A 13,261-nucleotide genomic window follows, 5' to 3' on the forward strand; every position below is an offset into this window, starting at 1 on the left:
GTTGAGTTGAACTTGACTCCTGCCGGGTACATGAATAAAGCCATGAAATTTTCTTGGCATCAGTATGGAAGTGGTTTGCCCATTTCCTTTTCCAGGATGTTTTTCAGCCTCTCAGGCTTAGAGATCTACTGGCCCTAAACATTTTCCATCCAAGTACTAACTTTCAAGCCCAAACTCTACTTGAGCAGACAGGTGCTGCCACCCACCTCCAGATAAATATGCACTGGAGTGTAGCATGATAAAATAAGCCATGGTTGTGGTTAACAATCTTCTGCTTTCAGAATGCTTGTTCAGACTGCATCAGCCTTTTTTCTTTGTGATTAGGATTGCTCTGCTTTTTTTTGTTATATCTCAGCTTTTTTAAATTATTATTTTCTTTCTTTCTTTGTATCCTGCCTTCAATATTTTTTACACATAACTCAAGGTGACACATTCTTTGTGGCCTAATCCCAAACCCAGTTCCAACTGTCCTTCCAACCATATTTCTATTAGGAATGTTAACTTGCAAATCATACACATTCCCTATTATTCCTACTGCTAAATTGTAAACAAATATGGTTCTATGAAGATTTGGACCACAGTGGTGAGGGGGAGGGAAAGCTAAATTTCTCACCACATTTGTTTGCTCAGATTTGCTAATCACAAACGCTGGAGAGCATTAAACACTTAGTAGTCTAGATACCATCAAGATGAATTTGAAAATTCCACATATTAAGTCTTGATTTATTGCTACCTCTGGAAAAAGTAAGAGAACACAACTGTATTTTTTTGAGTATAAGACCCACCAGAGTATAAGACGCATCTTTGTTTTGGGGGAGGAAAATAAGGGGAAAAAATCTAACTACCAGAGGTATTCATCTTGCTAGTATCCTTAGTCTGTTCAACTTCAGCTTTTATTCCCTGGTTAGGGCTAAAAAAGCCTTTTTTCAGAGGGAGTAGGAATGAAAAACTTAGGGCAGGAGAAACTGCTTCTGAGGGAGTAGGAATAAAAAAAGGAAGTAAGGAAAGAAGTAAGGAAGGAAGAAAGGAAGGACGGAAGGAAGGAAGGACAGAAGGAAGGAAGGAAGGACAGAAGGAAGGAAGGAAGGACAGAAGGAAGGAAGGACGGATGGAAGGAAGGAAGGAAGGAAGGAAGGAACCATTACAATTATCTATAGGATGAAAGTTTATACTTATCATATAATAGGCATAGAAGTATGTTAGAACCCACCTCTGCTTGAATCTAAGGATTGGTAAAATCTATTCCAAATTTTATAGTATTCTGTCTCTTCTTTATTTTTCAGTTCAGCATCATTCTGCGCAATCAAGTATTTTCTTTATTATTTCCCTTTCTTAAAGTGTTTTTTTACTCTTCCACTGTTGGGCAATAAACTATTCTTGCTGCTGTTATGATATGCAGTATTAAATATTTTAACCCTTTACTTAGATCTTCTTTTATAATTTATAATAGAAATATTTCTGGTTTGAGTTGCAATCTGTCCAATCATTTCTTCCAACTACATTCATATATTTTGCCAGTACAGTGATACCTCTACTTACGAACTTAATTCATTCCATGACCAGGTCCTTGAGTAGAAAAGTTTGTAAGAAGAAACAATTTTTCCCATAGGAATCAATGTAAAAGCAAATAATGCGTGCAATTAGGGAAACCAAAGGGAGGGTGGAGGCCCAGGAGATTCCTAGAGAGGTCCCATGGAGGAGATTAGAACTGCCCCCACCCTCCCTGTCTTTGGTAAACTACTCAAGACTCATTTATACTGCCAGGCATGGGGAAGTTGAGATAGCTCTTCCCCCTAGGCCATTACAAGTTATGCATGGTATGTTTGTGTGTATGTTTGGCTTTATAATAGGGGGTTTTAGTTGTTTTTTTATTATTGGATTGTACATGTTGTGTTTATTATTGTTGTTAGCCGTCCCGAGTCTGCGGAGAGGGGCAGCATACAAATCCAATAAATTATTATTATTATTATTATTATTATTATTATTATTATTATTATTATCCCCCCCGCCTTTTCCGGTTGCAGTTTCGGAGGCTCAGGTTTGTAAGTGGAAAATGGTTCTTAAGAGACAAAAAAAATCTTGAACACCTGGTTCTTATCTAGAAAAGTTGGTAAGTAGAGGCATTCTTAGGTAGAGGTACCACTGTATTCTTTTGCTCTTCTACATATCCACCACATATGGTAGTATGTGCTTAGTGTTTGGTCACAGTTCCAGCATTTTGGTGATAAGTTGATATCTTTGAATATCTTTTCATTTCCTACAGCAATTCATTAGTCAGAATCTCAACATTAAAAAAAAAATCAACTTCCTAAATATGACTATGATAACCAATTTTGTCCAAAACAAAATGATTGCAATCATAATCTGTTGAATAGAACATTTATTTAATCATTCTAACTCAGATTCTATTAATAACGTCAAATTCAGCTGGGTGGTGTTTGTGGTCAGCTTTTATTATAACTGCAGAAGAATACACTTTTTTCTTTGATTGTGATATTAAAACATTATTTCATCTGATAGAGAAAGAACAAATGGTCATTTTTTATTATTATTCTTGTCCTTACACTGGTGCCAAAATTAGTTTTTAAAAATTATCTTAAAGTTGCTTTCAACTCAGTCTGGGTGTGCCTTTATAGCTAGAATATAACCCCATACTCTGGGCTCTTTATTACATCACACTAATCTAATTTAAATGCATTTTTACTGTACTTGGTTTAATGAATGTGGAATGTGTCACTATGAAATTGCACCATTAATTTGATAAATAGGACTTGAAGGTATAATTTTTTCCAGCATTGCAGACTAATGAAGCTAAAATACATATATAATAAGAAGTGTAAATAATAAATTATTCTGAGGAGCAAAAAAATTAATTAGATCTTACCACAAATTGCATCTCAATGTCAGTGGATTTGGGGGATTTTTAAAAAAGATACTGACTTTCAAACTAGTTGAAATACAAATGCAATCTGTGAAAAAGTTTTGTGCATGATTATTACTATAATGACACATCTTCAGGAATGTGCTTAAAAAGCTACCCCTTAAATTAAATCCTAGATCATTTACTTAGGAATTACATCTGGTTAAAATCCTCATTGATTTCATTGGAATTTATTCCTAAATAAATGTGTTTAGAATTTAACTTGAATCCAAGTTCATAAAACTGTGCAGAAGCAATCAAATTATATCCAGATGAGTTTTCTTTGCACATTACTATCTATCTCTTGCCCAGTGTCCCATAGATCAACCTATGCACACCAAACTGTTATATGTCATACGGAGTAGAGTAACTGAAGAAAATGCCCTCGGGGGGGGGGGAGGTTAATTTATCTTGACAAATTAAGAGATTATGAAATGAAGATGAAGATATTGTTAAACATGCCATCCTGTTGTCCTCTACAATTGCTGGATACAATTGGGAACAAGGGCTTGGAGAAGGCAAGTATAGAGCCTTGATTAGAGGTATTCAAACTTGGCAACTTTAAGACTTGTGAATTTAAACTCCCATAATTCTCCAGCCAACATAGCTGGGAGTTAAAATCCACAAGTGTTAAAGTTGTTGGGTTTGGGGACTCCTGGCCTTGACACATGAGTCTTATTTATTTATTTATTTATTCGATTTATTTTTTAGGACACCCTTCTCCTCACCAACTCGAGGTGGCTTACAAGGGTAAAAAGACAGGTAAAAATAGAATGCAATTAAAATGTTAGAGAAATTAGGTAAAACCCAATATAAAAACAATCAATCAATTATTTATTTATTTATTTATTTATTCAAATTTTTATGCCGCCCTTCTCTTTACACTCAGGGCGGCTTACAACATGTTAGCAATAGCACTTTTGAACAGAGCCAGCTTATTGCCCCCACAATCCGGGTCCTCGTTTTACCCACCTCAGAAGGATGGAAGGTTGAGTCAACCTTGAGCCGGTGATGAGATTTGAACCGCTGACCTACAGATCTATAGTCAGCTTCAGTGGCCTGCAGTACAGCACTTTACCTGCTGCACCACCCTGGCTCATCAATCATCCCTCATTCATACTAATGGCTGGAGCAGAACTATCGCTTTCGGTACCCAGGCCTGTCGGCATAAATGTGTTTTTAATGAAGGCGAGGACAATGGGAATGGTACAAATTTATTTGTTTTATTTATTTATTTATTACATTTGTATTCTGCCCATCTCCGAAGACTCGGGGCGGCTCGCAACAACAGAAACAATACAAATCCAAAATTAAAACAATGTAAAACCCATTAATATAAAAACAATCATACATCTCATACAAACCATACATAAAGCAGAAACAGCCCAGGGAAATCAATCAAAAACATGAATCTCTGGGGGGAGTTCGTTCTGAGGACTGGCGCTGCAACAGAGAATGTTCTCCCATATGGACCCACCAGTTGACATCATTTGGTCAATAGGACCCCGAGAAGTCTGACTCTGTGTGACCTAACCGGTCACTGGGACATGTGAGGTAGAAGACGGTCCTGTAAATAATCTGGCCCAATGCCATGTAGGGCTTTATAGGTAATAACCGATGCCTTGAATTACATTCAGAAACCAATCGGCAGCTAGTGCAGCTCACAGAGTGCTGGACTGATGTCGGGATACCTAGGTTCACCCATCACGGCTCTTGCAGCTACTTGCAGGATTAGTTGAAGTCTCCAAACGTTCTTCAAGGGTAGTCCGAAGTAGAGCACATTGCAGTAATCGAGCCTAGAGTAATGACAGCATGAGTGACTGTGGGAACAAACTCACTGTTCAAATAAGCCCACAACTTGCACACCTGGAGAACCTGTGTGAAAGTTCCTCTAGCCAAAACCGACAGGTGTTGCTCTAGCTGTGGATCTAGGAGGACTCCCAAGTTGCGGACCCTCTCTTAGGAGGTCAAAATTTTCCCCCATAGAGTGATGGATGGACAGGTGGGATTGTCCTTGGGAGGCAGGAGACAGCCACTCATTCTTGTCAGGGTTGAGCATAAGTCTGTTGATGCTCATCCAGACCGTCACAGCCTGCAGGCACCAGCACATCACTTCAACTGCTGAGTCTGTTGTAGCAAAACCACAGTATAAATGGAGTCTGAAACCAGATACATTTTCATAAGATATCATAGTGTATAGTTTTGTTTTTGCCTCAAGATCTATGTTTTGACCATAGCATATGATTTCACTTGGTTAATCAATCAGTTTGGTTGGCTGTAATTCTTGAGCACATGGAGAAATGGTTCCAAAGAAATGCAATGTAAATCACAAAAGGAAGTTGGAAAGGATGGAAGCAGTTAGTGTAGTATGGTGCAACAGTATCCACAGAAAGTACAGCATTAGCTAGGAAAAAAATCCCTCCTCAATTGATCCCTGCAAATGATCAAGCCAATCTGGGGATCAAATAAAGTTTATTCTCTCTGTATTTTTTGAAAGCAAACCTTCATACTCCCAATCTATTTGACAACAGTATCCACAGAAAGTACAGCATTAGCTAGGAAAAAAATCCCTCCTCAATTGATCCCTGCAAATGATCAAGCCAATCTGGGGATCAAATAAAGTTTATTCTCTCTGTATTTTTTGAAAGCAAACCTTCATACTCCCAATCTATTTGACAAACAGTTAAGAACACTGGAGTGAATTAATTACATGGTATAATGCTTAGAATAATTCTTTTTTTCAGAAACCTGGTCCAATAATTATAATTGTATCTGCCTCATAGTTTCTTTCCAGTGTATAATTTCATGTTATGTGTTTTAGGATTTTGCAAGTGATGTTTTATTATGAAATACTCAGGGTTGGTTATTGTTTTTTTTTACAATATTATAAATTAGTTCTTAAAAAATGCAGTCTCACATTGGTGGCCCTACCAGATCTACTCTCTTAATTTTAATTTAAGGTGGTGGACTTCCTTCAGGAAATATTCTCCATCAATGTACAGGGTGCGTTCCAAAAGTAATGCAATTTTTTAAAAAGTAATTTATTGAACAGATTTGCACAAACACTTAAAATTCTTCAAATACTGTCCTTGGATCTCTACACATTTTTATCAGCAACTCTGCCATAATGGTACGCGCCCTGGAAGGCGTCTTCGGGGACCTCTCGCAAGATTTTCATCACAGCTGATTGGATCTCTTCTATGGACGAAAAACATGACTTGCCACAAGGTTCTATGAGTCCGCGAGTTCCTGGCCAAACACTAGGTGCGAATGCTGCCCCACGCCCCCATAGTCCTGACGTCGCCCCAGCAGACTTCTTTTTGTTCCCAGCCCTGAAAGGAAGCAGTTTTTCATCCATAGAAGAGATCCAATCAGCTGTGACAAAGACCTTGGAAGAGGTCCCCAAAGACGACTTCCAGGGTGTGTACTGGTCATGGCATAGTCGTTGGAAAAAATGTGTAGATCTCAAGGACAGTACTTTGAAGAATTTTAAGTGTTTGTACAAATCTGTTCAATAAATTACTTTAAAAAAATAATTGCATTACTTTTGGAACGCACCCTGCATTTTCAGAAGTGGGGATGAAAGGTGATTATGGAGTATAGATATTTCCTTGATTGGTCTTCTGCTCATTCAAATTCATTAAGTACTTCTCTTGTTATATTATAATTTGCTGTTGAATTTGGTAAATGACGATATAACAATACAATTTTGCATTTTAAATGCAGTGCTAAGAATGGAAAAAAGTACTTATAGATAGCTTCCCAGGAAGAGGAAAATAAAGCCTTCTGTATAAATTCTTTGCAGAAGCAAGCACATCCCTAAATTAGATTTATGCTAGTGCCTTACACACTGCAACTTTTGCTAGTGCGTGAAATGGGGAAGTAAAGTTAGTAAATGCAAGCTAATACATTTTGTCATTTAACTGCAGAAGTCTCAGCAGTGAAAGCTGGTAATTAAAGCAAATGGAGAAAAAAATGTGAGACAAGTATTTGCACTTGTATAATTCAGCATATTGTGTCTAAAATCAATTACATTGGTCTACCTGGTTTCCCTTCGTGCCCTACAAACATTTCTTTGTTCCTGGAGCAATTCAGAAATGACAACCCACCCAGAATAAAAAATACTCACAAACTGAACTCAACATGCAGTTTTACCTACCATTCATCTGTCTGCAGCGGGGCATTTATGAATAGTCAGCCAGCTAAACTATTCTTTGACCATTCAGTTATTAGTGGAAGGACCCTGGGAATAAAAATGTCATCTTTTTTTAAAAAAAATACTTTTATTTTCTTTTTCAAAACCACAATTTAAGATTTTGATTTTCTGTTGCTTGACTTGCAGCCAAAACCTCTGACGTGGCATCGGTTTGGTTGCCAGGTAATGCATTAAGGCTTACCAAGAGGTAAACATAATAATCTTCCTTCAATCCTTTCAATGAACCCACCTCCTGCTTCTTCAGGTGGAGAAAGCCTTTGACAAGGAACAGTCGTAGATCTGTTTGGTGCCTTTTTCTTCTTTGCAGGAAACCGCGAAGGGAGAGATGAGTGGCAGCTTTCCTGTTTTTTAAAAAAAGGGGGGGCAAGTTAGGTAAACATAAAAGGGGGCTGTAAGAGTTCCTTTCCTAATAGCAAAGTTTTTTCAGCAATAAATCACAATTCAGTCAATGCCATTAGTTTTGAGGCATTATATCCCTCATTAAAGTGCATAAACAATTATATTTACTGAAGGTAATGTACTGTGTAGTGTATTATAACGATGCTCATTAACATATGTAATCATCATTTGAATGGGCTTTACTACAATGTAAACTGATAATGGCATGATTACCCACTGGGTTATTAACTTTTCAGTCCTATGATAATAAAAGGTGAAGCAAGAAATGGAAAGCACACACTCACTGGCCTCGGTGTGTGATTTATGGGCCTCTCCACTGAGCTATGAACACAGGTACCCATCATTCGGGGACTGGTTTTTTATTGCACGTTGAACTTGACAGAATAATAAAGGTAATGGAGTAGCTTTGGGTGAACATTGGGAGAAAAAGAGACCTATTTGTAAGGAAGGCACCACAGCAAACTAATAGTCCCAGAAGAAAACTTCTCTGTCTGCCTTTCTCTGGCTGTAGTTAGATCTGTATATAATTGCTGTCAGTCCTGAATTAGGAATATCCCCGATTCTCCTCTTTCTTCCCAAGAAATCAGGCACCAAATGAAGAAAATAACAGAACTGGTCCAGCATTTACCCCTTTGTCAGTAGGACGTGTCCAATCTTATATATTGTGAAAAGCCACTGCAATATGATCTGGAGAGCTGACAAGGGCATAATATGATTTGTTAGTGACCTGAGTTTTGAGGGCAAACAAATTTGATTCCAGTCATTTTAAGATTTGATTCAAAGAAATATGTGTCCATGGGTTTAACCGAAGCATCAAATTGTCTGTGGCTGTTTTTCCTGAAAATAGCAAGTCGAATAGACTATGTTATGTTTTGGCAGCATATCTTCAAAACTCTTTTTGAAAGTTTTTTTCCTGTAATTATTTTCAGCTGAAAGAGACAGAAGAATTACCAATAATGCCTCTTCAGAGATAATGTAGCCATGGGGCACCTGATCTTTATGTATGGGCGTCCTCCTCGGGCATCCTCCTCGATCCACAGCTCACATTAGAGAAACATCTTTCAGCTGTGGCGAGGGGGGCGTTTGCCCAGGTTCGCCTGGTGCACCAGTTGCGGCCCTATCTGGACCGGGACTCACTGCTCACAGTCACTCATGCCCTCATCACCTCGAGGTTCGACTACTATAATGCTCTCTACATGGGGCTCCCTTTGAAAAGTGTTCGGAAACTTCAGATCGTGCAGAATGCAGCTGGGAGAGCAATCATGGGCTTCCCAAGATATGCCCATGTTACACCAACACTCCGCAGTCTGCATTGGTTGCCGATCAATTTCCGGGCACAATTCAAATTGTTGGTTATGACCTATAAAGCCCTTCATGGCATCGGACCAGAATACCTCCGGGACCGCCTTCTGCCACACGAATCCCAGCGACCGGTTAAGTCCCACAGAGTTGGCCTTCTCTGGGTCCCGTCGACTAAACAATGTCGTTTGGCGGGACCCAGGAGAAGAGCCTTCTCTGTGGCAGCCCCGACCCTCTGGAACCAGCTCCCTCCGGAGATTAGAACTGCCCCCACCCTCCTTGCCTTTCGTAAAGTTCTTAAGACCCATCTCTGCCGTCAGGCATGGGGGAATTGAGACATCTCCCCCGGGCCTATACAGTTTATGCATGGAATGTTTGTGTGTTTGTTTGCTTTTAATAATGGGGTTTTTAGTGTTTTTTAAATTATTAGATTTGTTCTTAAATTGTTCTTGTTATTGTTGTGAGCCGCCCCGAGTCTACGGAGAGGGGCGGCATACAAATCTAATAAATAAATAAATGTGGATCCCAGAAGAGTTGAGATAGACCAGGGGTCTCCAACCTTGGCAACTTTAAGACTTGTGGACTTCAACTCTCAGAATCCTCAGCCACTGGCAAGTTTGGTCTTCCTGGGAAGGATCCCTTAACACTGAACTCTCTTTTAAGGTAAGATGATGATAGGATCACAAGATAGTGTGTTATGATTTTTTTTTAATTTCCTTGCTTCATTTGCTTGCATGCCATCTATTCTCACAGACTTTGGTCAGCTAACTACATAAACATATTAAAATATGTCAGATACATATAAATAAAAAGAAATTAAAAAAAATAAACACCAGAAAAATCATAAGTGAAATCTACTTATCTTCCCTACTGTTCAGAAGTACATGCTTTGTGTGCATGCACTGTTGTGTGCAGAGAGTTTTTTTAAAAAGAAAATGGCAACATCTGGGCAGATGGGCAGAACCACTGGTGGTGGCCGCTACTGGTATGCCCAAACCGGACTGAACTGACAGCATATCTACGGGACCACCTCTTGACATATACCTCCCAGAGATCAAATATAGTACACAGAGTTGGCCTCCTCCAGGTCCCGTCAGCTAAACAATACAGGTTGGTGGGACCACGGGGGAGGGCCTCCTCTGTTGCTGCCCCGACTCTATGGAATCAACTCTCCCCCCCACCCCAATATCCATACTGCTCCCACCCTTCTGGCTTTTTGTATGGCTATGCCAGCAAGCCTAGGGACCCTAAATTAAATGCTAGCTTGACCACATGTATGATCTATATGAATGGAATAAATAAATAAATAAACAAACAAACAAATAATTTCACCCCTGCATCAAATACAAATGTCATAAACCCTGCATTCCAACTTTCAATCCTATACAAAACAACATAGTGAAATCTTCAAAAATATTTCCTAAAGATCAGGATGTATATGAGGTTGTTCAAAAGTTTTACTGAGAGGAAGTTCCAAGTGTAGGGGCAGCTATTGAAAATGAAATTGGCCCCTTTCTGGGGAAGCATTTCCTTCACTAGTTTTGGTGAGATCCAGCCTGGACAGAAAAAATAACCAAAGTTTGGCCTTTCCTGTACAGGAGTCAGACAAATGATCACAGACAACCTCTGCTATCTTTGATTATTGGAATTGTGAACATCAGAAAGGTTGGCATTGCCTGGTCCTCTTTGTTAGCTGCCGTCATCACTGATATAATTCAATTGGTTTAGGTTAAGACCAGTTTAGCAAAAAATAGAGTTACAATGCACAAAGATAATAGGCACAAAGAAAGTTGATGATATAGAAAAAGTGGCATTTGAATATGCATTTCCTCCTAGTCATAAAAACGGAAAAGGTCAAGCTAGGAAAAATTAGCTTAATACTTATTTATTTGTTACTGAGACCCTTAAACCTTCCCTGGTTTCAAAGAAAGTAATATTATGTGATCTAAAAAAACAAATTCAGAGACATTGAGTTTTGCTTCCAGTTGTATTTATAGGATCACTATCGAAGAATAACACCCCATTAATACAAGAGAAAGCAAAGTTAAGGTCCATTAACTTTAAAGAATGTAAAAGCTAAGAAGGTGAACGAAGCTCAAAGTAATATTAAGTTACTAGCACAGAAGAGACTGATAGGCACAGAGTTTAATAAGTAATAAAACTAATTAGCTGGTTACTCATGTCAAATTCAGAAAACACATCACAGTATTCAGCAGTATTCTCAATAAAATGAAAGTAAACCTGCAGTGATATATATTGCCACTAAAATTTTCAGAACCACAGAAAAGGCACTGAATTTGTGCCACTTGCTTGCCATTTACTGCTTTGACACTGGCTCTAGTTCTGATGGGTGATTTTACTGATTTTATGTCAGATTTAAACTGACGCAATACACATACTCAAACCATTTTACACAGTGCTGAGCTCAATAGGACAGAGTGCCAGTTATAGATAGCCAAGGAATGTCCTATTATTACATCACATAGGGCATATTCTGAACTACATAAATATATTTTTTAAATATTTTGTTTCATTCTACATATTTATTTTCAAAATGAGTGCATATGTCAGTTGCAGGTGTAAGTGAGAAGTTCTACCATACAAGTAGAAATCTGTGTGATGTTTGTTTTTAAGTGGCACCTTACAACACAACCAAATTGGTCCTAAAGCCTGATATGGCTTAGGACCAGAGTACCTATGGGACTGTCTCTTGCCTCATGTATCCCAGCGGCCAGTCAGGACTCACAGAGTTGGCCTTCTCCAGGTCCCATCAGCCAAGTAATCGCAGATGGCAGGCCCTAGGGGAAGAGCCTTCTCTGTGGCAGCTCCAGCCCTTTGGAATCAATTCCTCCCAGAGATTCACACTACTTCCACCTCCTGGCCTTTCAGAAAACGTTGAAGACACATCTTTGTCAGCAGGCTTGGGGCTGTTAAATTCAAACATTTGCTCCATTACACATTATGATAGAGACCAGGATGAATGTGATGGAATGAGTTTAAGGACATGGCTTTTTAGGTTTTGCTAAATTAGATTTTAACATGTTTAATGGATTTGTTTCAAATTGGCTTAGTTTTAATCTTCGATTTCTACTGTTTTATCTTGTGTATTTATCATCATCATTATTATTATTATTATTATTATTATTATTATTATTATTATTATTTAGATTTGTATGCCGTCCCTCTCCGGAGACTCTTTATGTTGTAAGCTGCCCTGAGTCTCTGTAGAAGGGCAGCCTAGAAATCAAAATAAATAAATAAATAAATAAATGAATGAATGAATGAATGAATGAATGAATGAATGAATGAATGAATAAATAAATAAATTGTAAAGTGTGACCAAACTGGGCAGTTGAAAGCTACCACGTAATTATTAATTTAAAATTAATTTAAAATTCATACATGTCATTGTGACTTGATAATTCCTATTCTACTGCTCTCCTGAAAAAGCAGTTACCAAATAGGGTGAATGAAGTGGTCCAGTGTGGACTTCTGAAAATAGATACTAAATATACTGCTCAAAAAAATAAAGGGGACACACAAAAAACACATCCTAGATCTGAATGAATGAAATATTCTCACTTTGTTCTGTACCAAGTTGAATGTGCTGACAACAAAATGAAATTGATTGTCAATCAGTGTTGCTTCTTAAGTGGACAATTTGATTTCACAGAAGTTTGATTTAGTTGGGTTATATTCTATTGTTTAAGTGTTCCCTTTATTTTTTAAGCAGTGTATATTTAATATTTAAACCAGTTCGATTTAATGTGAAGGTATGCGGCTAGAAACCAGGAGACTTGGAATTCTAGTCCACTTTAAACATGAATCATGAAAGTCACACCCAGTTACACTCTCTCAGCCTTATCCACTTAACAGGTTTGTTGTTCTTTTGTGAGGACATAGGAGAAAGGAGTATTTTTTAATTTTTTTTATTAGAAAGTGTATATTGCAGCCTATTCACACACGGCAACTCAAGACGGACTACTTGAGGTATGTTTGCCACCTTGACTTATTTATAAAAATAACATACAGTTATTCAGGTTTTGAATAAGATACAAAAATAGCACAGAATCATAGCCATAGTCTGGGAAAAGACACAGCTGCTTTAAACAGTTGCAGACTGGTATAATATGTGTTCTCATACTCCAAAATACCTTTTTCTGAATTATTAAGTGCCGAATAGCTAATTATTTCCTCCCCACACAACCCCCTCTCAACTTTAAGGCTCTTATAGGAAAGAAAAAATATTTTTTCAAAATCTGTTAGCCCAATATTACAATATCAAAAATTTTCAGTCAGCCTCCGAAAAGCTGATCCATCTTGTGCTTCAAACTCTCTAAAGAATTTCGAAATGCTTTGACTACAGTTATGGCTGTTCATTGAGTTATGGTCTAACAGAGATCTGGAATCAATTAAGAAATTTTTTC

General features: G+C 38.1%; 1 long non-coding RNA gene across 1 annotated transcript in view; it reads right to left on the bottom strand.

Moving 5' to 3' along the window:
- Nucleotides 1–4,183: 4,183 nt before the first annotated feature.
- Nucleotides 4,184–13,261, bottom strand: part of LOC139164933 (uncharacterized) — a 113,628-nt gene continuing 104,550 nt past the window's right edge. Inside the window, exons 4-6 of the long non-coding RNA XR_011558714.1 lie at nt 7,366–7,477; nt 7,080–7,163; nt 4,184–4,716 (exon numbers count right to left, since the gene is read on the bottom strand). This is a non-coding gene — a long non-coding RNA (uncharacterized lncRNA). The remainder of the gene's footprint in view (nt 4,717–7,079; nt 7,164–7,365; nt 7,478–13,261) is intronic.

This window comes from Erythrolamprus reginae, chromosome 3, assembly GCF_031021105.1.
Source record: "Erythrolamprus reginae isolate rEryReg1 chromosome 3, rEryReg1.hap1, whole genome shotgun sequence".
NCBI lineage: Eukaryota > Metazoa > Chordata > Lepidosauria > Squamata > Dipsadidae > Erythrolamprus > Erythrolamprus reginae.